Here is a 10,331-nt window from a genome sequence, read left to right on the forward strand (position 1 = left end):
TCACCCACGTCCTTGTCACTTCTCGCCTGGATTACTGTAATGGTTTCTACATGGGGCTGCCCTTGAAGTACACCCGGAGGCTTCAGCTGGTGCAAAATGCGGCCGTGCGGGTGCTTATGGGAGTTTCTTGATACTCCCATGTTACACCACTCCTGTGCGAGCTGCATTGGCTTCCGGTTGCCCTCCGGGTGCGATTCAAGGTGCTGGTAATTACCTTTAAAGCCCTACATGGCTTAGGCCCAGGGTACTTGCAAGACTATCTGCTGCCATTATCAACCTCCAATCGCCCGGTTTGCTCCCACAGAGTCGGCCTCCTCAGGGTTCCGTCGGCCAGGCAATGCCGGCTGGCGACCCCCAGGGGAAGAGCCTTCTCTGTGGGTGCCCCGACCCTCTGGAATGAACTGCCTCCGGAGCTGCGGACAGTCCCTGACCTTCGGTCCTTCCGCCATGACCTGAAGACATGGATGTTCCAACAAGCGGGCCTGGAGTGGCTATGGTTTTAAATTTGGCTTTTATTGGGTTAAATCGTCATTTATTTATTACACCCATTGTTTAATTCTTTTTAAAATTTTGTACTTTATGTTTTTTAATTTTTATTGTTGTGAGCCGCCCTGAGTCCTTGGGGAAAAGGGTGGCATATAAATTTAATAAATCTGAATCTGAATCTGAAAATTGAGCAAATACAAGCTACTTCCACACCAATCCTTTCCTGAAATACATGTGTGTAATTTTTACTATCTTCTGCAATTCTGGGATCTCTGTCCTTTTATTCACTCCTTTTATTTTAATAAAAACATTTGGGTAATTGTCAAATTCCTGGCTTTCATATTTCTGTCCTGTCAAGTATGAGGCACTGTTTGTAGATACAGATGTAGAGGTCTGCGATAATAAATTGTAAGGTTATTGACATTGGCTTACTGATGCAGCAGAGCACTATTTCTTTCAATTTTGACAACCCTCGCAAAGTTTGGCAAATTCAGATTTGCTATAAAACGTTGAAATGGAAGTGTTAATGTGGGACACCACCGGGGAAAGGGAAGGTTCCAGGAAAATGAAGTGGGATTCTAGGCCAGGGGTGTCAAACTCAATTTCATTGAGGGCCGCATCAGCATTGCAGTTGCCCTTGGCGGGCCGGGTGGGTGTGGCCAGGGTGGGCATGGCCTACTGGGTGGGCGTGGCCAGCTCTACATCATTCGCATCAAGGGCAGGAGTGGGACAGATCTGAGGGTCTCTGGCAGAAGAAGATGGGACCAGGGCAAGTGCCAAGGCATGGTCCACTGGAGGAGCCTCACTGTTCCTCTCAGGCCTTGGGGGGGGGGGGTTGGACGGTGGCATGAAAGTCAAATGCCCAGCCCAGCCATCAAGCACCCACGGCACTAATCCCAGTCCCACTCCCCCAAGGGGGCGCCCAGCTGCACTTACCTCCTCCTCAAGGCTGCTGCTGCTGTGCTTGCTCTCCTTAGCCAGGTTGCTCATGATGGGTACGAGGGCAAAGTCAAGAGGGAGGCCCACTCCCTCTCCATGTGAGGAGACCTGGGTTTGTATCCAAAGCTTCCTTAGCAATAGGATCGGAGAGCCCCCAGGATAGGCCAGGAGGAGGGGGCAAGGGGATGGTGAAAGGGCAGCAGGGAAGGACTAAGGCAGGACTTCCCTGAGACCCTCCCTCTCCTTTTCTTTCCTTCCTTCCTTCCTTCCTTCCTTCCTTCCTTCCTTCCTTCCTTCCTTCCTTCCTTCCTTCCTTCCTTCCCTCCCTCCCTCCCTCCCCCCTCCCTCCTTCCCTCCTTCCTTCCTTCCTTCCAAGAACAGAGTGGTAGGAAAATATTTGAGATGAGGGAGGGAGAAAAACAGGCAAGAAACGCAGCTGGGGAAGTGTCATCCTTCGTGAGGAACGAAGAAATGCACCATCGCCTGGAAGTGGCCACCACATGGCCTTCGCCTACTTCACATTTCCGGCTTGGTGGGCTCTGGGGGAGGGGATGCCATGAGCAGCATGAGAGTCGATGTTACCTGCACAATGCTGCCCAGCCCCCAGCCTGCCCGGTTTTGGCAGGCAGTGGGGCACTTTCCTGACAGTGCCGTGAGGCTGAGCCGGGTGGCACGAATCTGAAAAGAAGTGCAATTCTGCCCAGGCCCTAGCCTGCCCAAAGTAGGCAGGGTCATATGCTGGCCACTTCCAGGCAATGGTGTTGTGATTCAGGGTCAGCCTGTGGGTTCGGCAGTTGGGTCGGATGATTCAGAGGAGGAGGAGGAGGGGGGGTTTGGAGAGCCTGCAGAGGACAGTTCTGAGGCTTCGCAGAGCTCTCAGCCAGGAGGCAGAGAGAAGCCACGCCTTGAACTGTTTAAAAGGGGAATGTGTGGGAGGGCTGGTTTGCTGAAGGCAAACGTTTGAATAGCTCCTGTTTTGTGGTTCGTGTTTTGTTCAGTTTGCTCTGTTTGGTGTCAATTAATTTGGCAGGCTTAGTTCCAGCCTCTTGCCTTTTGTAAAGGGGTTGTCCCTGCCTTTTCTGCAGGGCCGGTAGTAGGCTGGAACAGAACAGTTTGCCTTCAGCCACCCCTTATTATTATTATGGAGCAGCTACGTGCTGAGAATCCCCAGCTCACCCAGCAACTCGCTTTGTTGGCAGCTCAGGTGGCTCAACTGCAAGCTCAGGTCCATGCTGCACCCCCACCATCACCCCCACCCAGGAGAAAATGCCAAGTTGCGATGCCAGATAAATTTAATGGCAATCCAGAACTGTTTCCTGCTTTCCTGGGACAATGCCAGCTCTTTATCTGCGTGAGAGCAGCTGATTTCCCCACTGACCAGGATAAGGTGGGGTTTGTGTTAAGCCTTCTTTCGGGTGATGCAGCTCGTTGGGGCACGCCTCTGCTGGCTCAACCTAGTCCATTGTTGGACAACTTTGTGGGGTTTTGTGATCATATGCGTCTGATGTATGAGGACCCTATAAAGACGCAGACCGCTACTCGATGCTTGAAAGCTCTGAGGCAGGGTCAACGCCCCCTACAGGGCTATATCAGCAATTTTTGGCTGCTTAGCCAGGATTCTGCCTGGAATGAGGCTGCGCTTGTGGATGCCTTCCAGGATGGATTGTCGGAGGAGATGTTGGATGAGCTGGCCCGTGTGGGTATTCCCTCAGACCTGAATGGGCTGATCCATCTCTGCCTGCGGATCGATGCTCGGTTGCAGCAGCGAAGGAGTTGCCATGCCACCCCACAGACCCCTGCAGCCCCTGTTGTGCGTGAGACCCCAGTTCAAAGGGAGGAGCCAATGGAGCTGGGTGCCGCCAGGTCTCGTCTATCGGTGACTGAAATGAACAGACGACGATCGGGGCGGTTGTGTTTATACTGCGGGGACCCTGGGCATTTGGCTGCTTTTTGCCCAAAAAAGCGACAGCGGGCATCAGTGACCGAGTCTGCCCTGAGAAAGTCCCCTACTTTTCTGTCGGGAAACGCCCCGAGCCCGATCTAGATGGTGTGATAGATCGGGCGTCCCACAACAACACTGAGCGACGTCTTTCCGATGCTGCCTGTGGACCTCCATGGCATCTGATATTGGAGGCACGTCTGATCCTTCCTGGCAAGCCAAAGGGGATTCCAGTCCATGCCTTAATTGACTCTGGGGCCACCACAAATTTTATGGACTCAGCATTTATGGCCAAATGGGCTGTTCCCCAGTGCCCGGTGGATCCGCCCATGTTAGTGGAGACTATCGATGGTCGAGTGCTCCTGTCTGGGCCAATTAAGGCTGCCACGCAACCATTATGTATGGCCATCAGTTCCCATGTGGAGGCCATCCAGTTCTATATCACCTCAGATCTGCATTTCCCCGTGGTCTTGGGACTGGCATGGCTCCGGGCGCATGACCCACAGATCTATTGGTCACAGAACTTGGTCACCTTCCCAAGCTTGCAGTGTGTGGGCCACACCCGCCATATCTGTGCCGGTCAGGTGGAGGGTTCCCCAGGGGTTTCCTTGCCTCCCGAACTGTCCGACTTTGCTGATGTGTTCAGCGAGACAGAGGTGGATCAATTACCCCCGCACAGGCCCTATGACTGCCCCATTGATTTAGTCTCTGATGCGCCTCTCCCAGTGGGGCGTTTGTACTCCATGTTGGACCCCGAGTTGGCTGCATTGCGGGACTTTCTGGAGAAGAATTTGGCTCATGGTTTCATCTGGCCCTCGTCCTCGCCAGTGTCTACACCCGTGCTCTTCGTTAAAAAGAAGTCCGGTGAATTGCGGCTTTGCTGCAATTATAGGAAACTCAACGCCATCACGGTGCACAATTGTTACCCGCTGCCCTTCATCCCCGAACTCTTGGACCGACTCCGGGAGGCTAAGATCTTCACGAAACTGGACCTGCTTGGAGCTTACAACCTTGTCAGGGTTCGGCCGGGTGATGAGTGGAAGACGGTGTTTGGTACTCATTATGGACATTTTGAGTACACGTTGATGCCGTTTGGCCTGACCAATGCCCCCGCCGTGTTTCAGCATTTCATGAACGATATTTTCCGGGATTTGTTAGATCAGTTTATCGTGATCTACTTGGATGACATCCTGATCTACTCCCCGTCGTGAGAGGTGCACCATCAACATCTTCATCAGGTCCTGCAGTGACTCCGAGAACATCGGCTGTTTGCCAAATTGGAGAAGTGCCAGTTCTACCGGGTGACCATTGATTTCCTGGGTCACCGCATTTCTCCTGAGGGCATCGTCATGGAGCTGAGTAAGGTTGAGTCTTTGCAAACCCCCACGTCGTGTGAAGGATGTTCAGCGACTTCTTGGGTTCGCCAACTATTACCGAACTTTCATCCCTGGGTTTGCTGCCTTGACAGCCCCCCTCACCCGGCTCCTGCAGAAGAAGACTCGGTTTCAGTGGAATGCTCCAGAACAATGGGCTTTCCAGACTTTGAAGGAAGCCTTCATGAAGGAGCCCATCTTGAAGCATCCTGAACCACAACGGCCATTTGTCATGGAGGTGGACGCCTCCGACATTGCCATTGGGGCAGTGTTACTCCAGGCAACGACACCCAGCGGTACCCTCTTCCCTTGCGCATACCATTCACAAAAACTGAACCCTTCGGAGAGCAATTATACAATCTGGGAGAAGGAGCTGCTGGCCATCAAAGTGGCATTCGAGGCCTGGAGGCATCATCTGGAGGGAGCGCGGCATCAAATCGAGGTCTGGACGGACCATAAGAATTTGGAAAGCCTGCAGACTGCTCGGAATTTGAACCAACGCCAGATCCGGTGGTCTCTTTTCTTTGTGAGGTTCGACTTCCGAGTTAAGTACATACCTAGCGGGCACAATCAAAGAGCGGATGCTCTGTCCAGGAAGCCCGAATATTCCCGAGTGGAACACAAGCTTCTGCCCAGGACGGTGATCCCCATCGAGACTTTTCCTGCGGTGCGGGAGCCAGTTGATATACGGGCTCAGATCCGGGAGGCACAGCAGCAGGAGGTGTGGGTGGCTCAGTGGAAGGAGGAGGTGGGGCCAGATTCTCCTTGGACGGTCACGGATGGACTCTTGTATTATCGTCACCGGCTCTACGTTCCGGGAGGGCCACTCAAGGGACTCATCCTCAGCCAGTGTCACGATAACCCGGCGGCGGGGCATTTTGGCCTGTTCAAGACCCTGAACCTGGTCTCCCGTACCTTCTGGTGGCCCCGAGTCCGACACGACGTCCAGTCCCATGTCACTTCCTGCATCCCATGCAGGCAGGCCAAGTCAGCGACAGGGGCCCCGCCTGGATTACTGCAGCCCTTGCCGACACCCAAAAGACCCTGGGGGCTGTGTCCATGGACTTTCTGATGGATTTACCCCTTCCTCTGGTTTTACGACAGTGTATGTGGTGGTGGACATGCTGACCAAGATGGCGCATTTCATCCCCTGTCATGGCTTACCGACAGCCTGCGCCATTAGTCATATGTTCATTCAGCAGGTGTTTTGGCTGCACGGCCTCCCTGATAGAGTCGTCTCTGATAGGGGGCCCCAGTTTACACCCCGTTTCTGGCAGGAGTTGATGCATGCCTTGGATATCAAGATTTGCCTCTGGTCCACACATCATCCTCAAACTGACGGGGGAACCGAGAAGGTCATCGGTATTCTGGAACAATATCTGCGCTGCTACGTCAATCTGCAGCAAAACAATTGGGTGGACTATCTGGCCATAGCTGAGTTTGCATTCAACAATTCGCAGCACACCTCCACACAGATGACACCGTTCTTGGCCAATGTGGGATATCACCCCCGGTTTTTCTCCCTTTCTCCCGTGGACTCACCGGAGCTGACAGCGAACGACTACATGGCAGAGTTACAGGCGATCCATCGATTGGTGCGACGTCAGTTAGAGAAGGCCAAGGCCGATTACAAAAGGTTTGCTGATCGGTCAAGGCGGGATACGCCTCCACTATCAGTGGGAGAGCGGGTCTGGTTGTCCACCAGGAACCTACTGTCAACACGGCCGGTGAGAAAGTTAGATCACTGATATTTAGGACCGTTCCCAATCGAGGCTGTCATCAATCCGGTTGCCTATCGCTTAACTCTGCCACATTCCCTGCGTGTGCATCCAGTCTTTCATCAGTCTCTGTTGGTCCCCGAGCAACCGGCCTGTCCACTCTGCCGAGCGGAACCTCCCCCATCAGGACATCGTGATGGAGACAGCACCCCTGAGTATGAGGTCGCCAGCATCAGGGACTCCCGTTGGCTGAAAGGTCGTTTCCAGTACCTGATCGAATGGAAAGGCTACGGCCCAGAGGAGTTCACCTGGGAGGACGCGACCACCGTTCATGCCCCTGCTTTGGTGTCTGCTTTTCATGAACAATTTCCATCCTGACCGTATCCGGATCAGCAGACCTGGGGGAAGAGCCCTGCGGTGCGGGATAGTGTTGTGATTCAGGGTCCGCCTGTGGGTTCGGCAGTTGGGTCGGACGATTCAGAGGAGGAGGAGGAGGGGGGTTTTGGAGAGCCTGCAGAGGACAGTTCTGAGGCTTCACAGAGCTCTCAGCCAGGCCCCTCTCATCTGGTTACTACGCAGACCCAACTGTGTGAGCCTGACAGCGTGGATGAAGATGACCCACAGCTGGCCCTGTTCAAGGACGCCCGACGCAGGAGGCAGTCAATCAAGAGTAAACAGAGGAAGGCAATGGGGCACCTCGGAAGGAGGCAGAGAGAAGCCACGCCTTGAACTGTTTAAAAGGGGAATGTGTGGGAGGGCTGGTTTGCTGAAGGCAAACGTTTGAATAGCTCCTGTTTTGTGGTTCGTGTTTTGTTCAGTTTGCTCTGTTTGGTGTCAATTAATTTGGCAGGCTTAGTTCCAGCCTCTTGCCTTTTGTAAAGGGGTTGTCCCTGCCTTTTCTGCAGGGACGGTAGTAGGCTGGAACAGAACAAATGGTGCATTTCTTAATTCCTCACAAAGGGTGATACCTCCCCAGCGTGCGCCCAGGGGGCAGTGCCGACAGCATGGGCCGGTCCCTCACTGTTTCCAGATGGCCTTGTGGATCTAAGACTGAATGTATTTCAGCATAGATGACCACCATGAAATTGTACATTGGCTCCCGGCTGGTCTGGGCTGGGGCCAAGGCAGCGGGGGGCCGTTCCCTCACTGTTTCCAGGATGGCTTCATGGGCCACATGAAACCACTTTGCGGGCTGGATCCGGCCCCCGGGCCTTGTGTTTGACATGTCTGTTCTAGGCCCTCTACCGATGATGCCCCCATAGCTCCCATCATCCCAGCACTGTATGAAATAAGTCAACAAAAGTAACTGAGTTACGCTAATTTTGTATATTGCAGCACTGGATGAGTTCAGGCAGCATTCTGCCCTGTCCCTGTAGGATAGGGGTGTCAAACTGCCGGTCCATGGGCCAGATGCGTCACATGAAAGCCGCGCCCACCCCATTGCTGGCAATGGCAAAACCGTCCTGATACGTTGCGTGATGTCACGTGACATCGCGAGTTTGACATGTCTGCTGTAGGTTCCTTGAGGGGAGGGAGAAGTCTCTCACCGCTGTGTCCTTTTTCCATTTATGGAACTGTTGAATACATTTCAGCAACACAAATGTAGATTTTTATTGCAGTCGATCATACAAAACACTTTTCATAATCCCTCAAAAGAGGATGAACATACATTTTACATTGTAAATGAAAGTGAGAGATTCTTGAATGATCCCCCCACTTTTGATATTAATGGTTGGCACTTAGTTTTCCTATACATTCTTGGTCACTAGCACAGCCGTGCTTAACAGGAATTGAGCCATATAAATAAAAATAAATATATTAAATAAGTATATTAAATATATATTAAATAAATAAGAGCACATTCTCCCAGGTCATCTTCCCCCAACTTCTCTTGTCTCGTTGATTTTTGCATTCCCAGACAATGGATTGTATCTTCTGGATAATGTGCAAGTATGTGAAGGTTTGTAATGAAATATTCTCTCTCCCACCCTGGCATGGTTCTAGCTCACATAGTTACGTTCCTATTCAATGCTGCACAGTGGGCAAAGACCCGTGCCATCAAAATTGCAAACAACTGTAGGCGCTGTAAGATGACATCCACCACATGTGATTCCTCCCATGCTTGTATTTCTTTGGTTCCACTTCTGCTTTCACCCTGTAGTTAGAAAAGGACATAGGTCAGAACTGCATTTTACCCAACTATCAAGTTGACAGTCTTTGTGAATGCTCATCCTGGCAATGGGGTTTGGATGCTCAAGTTAGAGAAAATAATTTGGCACAATCTGAGCTGGTGACTAAACAGGGCCAAAGGGAGACATTTGGAGCTATAGGTCCTCTTCGGGAAGTGTGCAACTCTTGTGTTTACCCTATGAAAGTAGCTATGAGAACCGTAAGGGTAAGGGAAATAATTTTTCTCTTTGTAAAAACAGAGCCTTTCCTAACATTGTTAGTGCTTTCTTGACCAGTAGTCTTCAACTGAAAAAAAAGTGACGAGCAGTCCTTGCACTTGCATTGTTGCAGCGTCCCTGTAATCTGTTCCTTTTGCCTCATAAACATACTTTACCTTTGGAAGGAGCTGCAACAAATCAGTCACAGCAGTTCGGAGCCCAGTAGTAGTATCTGATTTTGAATACTGTGTCAGAAGTTCCTGATAATGGTGAAGAGCTGGACGAATCTTCATCAGACACAGCTAAGACAGAACAAAAGCTAGTGGTCATTTTAATTTGATCCATCAACCAAATTTGGAGATCCCTCAATAGAGGGAACTTATTCAAAGCTAAAGGCTTGCTTGTATGGCCCTCCTTACGTGGTTGGGGAACTCTGTGTCATGGGTTCTTTTAACTGTCCCCAATTTGGTGGGCTCAAGACACAAAAGAGCCAACAACACAGGTCCCTAGACAACACACGCAAGCCCTTACATACTATTAAACATTAAACACTCTTCTCCACAACTACTCCTCCTACTAGTACTCCTTATGAGTACAGCTAGAGAAAAAACACCCCTTTCAAGTTGCTTCAGCCTGCCCCACACCCCTCCCTCTTATCTTCCCTTCTCCCTCCCCCCCCCCTCAGCTTTTATAGGCAACCTTGCTTTGCTGAAGTGAGGAGGGGACTTAAAGAGACAGGACAAAAGCAGCACAGGTGCTGGCAATCTTCTGGGCCGCCACTCTGTGCTCACACTGGTAAGAATAGAACTTGTGTGATCATCTCCCTCCTCTACCCCCCACCCCCACCCCCCTCTACTTTTAAAATGCCAGACTCAAGGCTGCTTTTAAAACATATCTTTTAGAATGGGCCAAGCTGACTGAGGAATTCTGGGAGCTGAAATCCACAAGTCTTAACGATGCAAAGATTGGAGACCTCCACTAAATATAAATGATGAAGTCTGACTGGGGTTGCTTATTGAAGGAAATGAGATCAGATATGTACTAATTTTTCTCTTGTCGTGCAAAGTTGGAAATCTCTTCTTCCATTTTGGCTCTCTTTTTCGATAGCCAGCTATAAACATTGTCCCTTCCCAGAAAAGCAGCCTTCACATTCATCAGCTAAAAGGACAATCCTGCAAGTATCCCACAAAGGATTTAGTATTAGCCAGATTCTTCAGACCTTCTCATGAAGGCTCTTTGAGAATGAGATGCATACTCTGAATACTTTATTGTGTGTATCAGGCAAGTCATCTTTTAGGGAAATCTCCAGAATCACCTTATCGATGAGAGGAGCATCATATACATTTGATAACGAAGAATAGAATAGAATAGAATAGAATAGAATAGAATAGAATAGAATAGAATAGAATAGAATAGAATAGAATAGAATAGAATAGAATAGAATAGAATAGAATAGAATTCTTTATTGGCCACTGTGATTGGACACACA

Source organism: Vipera berus, assembly GCF_964194415.1.
Source record: "Vipera berus genome assembly, chromosome: 2".
Taxonomy (NCBI): Eukaryota; Metazoa; Chordata; class Lepidosauria; order Squamata; family Viperidae; genus Vipera; species Vipera berus.